The 2,151-nt window shown below is 39.5% G+C and overlaps 1 long non-coding RNA gene across 2 annotated transcripts in view; it reads left to right on the top strand.

Moving 5' to 3' along the window:
* The window catches only part of LOC119269822, a 2,854-nt gene extending 1,401 nt beyond the window's left edge, over positions 1–1,453 (top strand). The window contains exon 2 of one of the 2 annotated variants that reach the window (XR_005133732.1): positions 40–1,453. This is a non-coding gene — a long non-coding RNA (uncharacterized LOC119269822). Of the gene's footprint in view, positions 1–20 lie in introns of both variants that reach the window. The other variant, XR_005133731.1, reaches the window with a different exon arrangement.
* The last annotated feature ends 698 nt before the right edge of the window (positions 1,454–2,151 follow it).

The raw sequence follows: 2,151 nt of genomic DNA, 5'->3' as shown, positions 1-2,151 counted from the left end.
GAAATGGCGTACAATGGAAGGTATCGTGGTGTTTTCCAGAGGCATTGGGGCAAGTGGGGGCCCAGATCCAAAACCCCAACATGGGGAAAGAAGCAATGGTTCGGCACGTTCAACATCGCCGAGGAGGCGGCATGCGATTATGATGTCATGGCGCTGGCGTACCAGGGCGAAGGACCCAACTCAACTTTCCCAACAATGTCTGGCGCGTGAGTCGGTTAGTGCCTCCCAACATGAGGGTAGGCTCCAACGCCGAGGAGAAGTAGCACCTCAAGGCCGAGGCACTAATCAGGGCCGACAACAATAAAGTAGTGATTCTTTGGTGGAGCATTATCTCAGGGAGGATCCACAGCTCTATGCCTTGGATGAGGCGTTGCTAAAGGCCGCATGCGACAAGGAGGAGGCCGATGATGACCTGATAGACTAGGACTGAGTCCTACAACATGGATGATGACTCCGGCTTTGACGCTCATTTTGATCAAGACATTTGGATGGATCTGGACATGATTTCAATTCTTCCTCCATGTGAGTTTCTTGACAAATTTGTTAAATAATCTGTCTTGCTTATTTAAAAATAGTTGTAATTCACCCCTAACTTAACTTGCTTATTTAAAATTGACAACTTATTTTCTATGTCCAAGAAAAACACATGATATAGTAAACGACACCTTACACTACTGGCTCAGATCTTACTTGGGAGGAGAAGAATTACCTTGTATCTTTTTTAATGATGTTCATTCTCTTAAGGGAGCTTGCGGAGCTAGTACAAAAGATACACGATACGTGCCACTAGTCCACACCTTGACCAATATCAACATTTATAGAAAATGCATGGTAAGATTTTTGTACTATTGTGTTCCACTATTCTATCTTTTTCATATATTCTCTTAAATAAACTACATTGTTTACTATGTTACTATTACGTTCTTGAACAAAATCTCCCAAAATGTGTTGTGCCTGTGGTGATGGATGTCCAACGTGAGATGATAATTATTTGCCATGAGAAAACCATTTTCAAAGGCACATACTCGATTTCAACCCTACCAGTTGGGCGCCTCGAAGTTGATGGATAGAGGCGAATACTGAATGAATGCATATATGAAATTGGAGATAGGTGGATCTCTGGCCTACACCATGGAGATGCAAGGGTTTTCCTATTCTTTACATTATTCCTAAAAGAGAGGAGTAGGTGCTAGTACTTGTCATGATCAATACTAATTAATTAGTGGATGTATGTACCGTCGATCCTGTTTTGGCTACTATGTGCTGGCTAGCTAGCTAGATAGGATGATAACAAGTAGTTGGTGGAATTTTAGTCATGATTGATAACAATTAGCTAGTGGTAAATTTATGCTATAATGTGTTGTAATTTATTATCATAATCAATGTATTGTTGCAGCATATTGCAATTTATGATAGAGGTAAATATATCAGTGGTGCTTGAACTTGCCATGGATATGTACTTTAGTGCCTAAACTTGCAAAATACATTGAATTGGTTTCATAACTTGGCATGGACGTGCATATGTGGTTCAAATGGCATTTGTATACGTCTACGAAGCTGAGGAGGCGCACCAGCATGCCATGGGGCCCGCTATCAGTGACAAGGGTGTGTGCCCTGTTTTTTGTGTGGAAAACCGCCAGAATTATTTTCTTACAATAAGGCCCTCAGGGAGAAACTGATAAATTATAAAATAAAAACTGGGAGTATAACTATAAGATAAAAATTAAAACTAGTGTGCTGGATCAACCAGCGATGTACCGGCCGAGTGCATGCGGCTAGCCACTCGACAACTTCACATTTGCTGATATTTAAGGATTCATAACCTTTATAAACATTTGGCTGAACAAAACAAATAAAGAGAATTTAATAATCCAGCAAAAACAACACCAGATTTGTGACCCGGACATCAGATAAAAGCTTGTAGACCAGGCATAGATGCCACTCCAACCAATGAGCTGTCCTGTATCAAAAGTACAAGTACTCTTTATGATTGTATAACAAACATAATTTCAAAACAATGAAAAAATCTACATGTCATTTTAAAGATAATTCACGTGTTATTTTAAAACATATTCATGAAATTGAAAATATTTATGAATGATTAAAATGTTTATAAGATTCAAGTATTATTCACGTGAGGATCCGCAGTCT

Source organism: Triticum dicoccoides, chromosome 3A, assembly GCF_002162155.2.
Source record: "Triticum dicoccoides isolate Atlit2015 ecotype Zavitan chromosome 3A, WEW_v2.0, whole genome shotgun sequence".
In the NCBI taxonomy this organism is placed as follows: Eukaryota; Viridiplantae; Streptophyta; class Magnoliopsida; order Poales; family Poaceae; genus Triticum; species Triticum dicoccoides.
The sequence above is the reverse complement of the archived record's forward strand: the minus strand, read 5'-3'. Positions and strand labels throughout refer to the sequence as shown.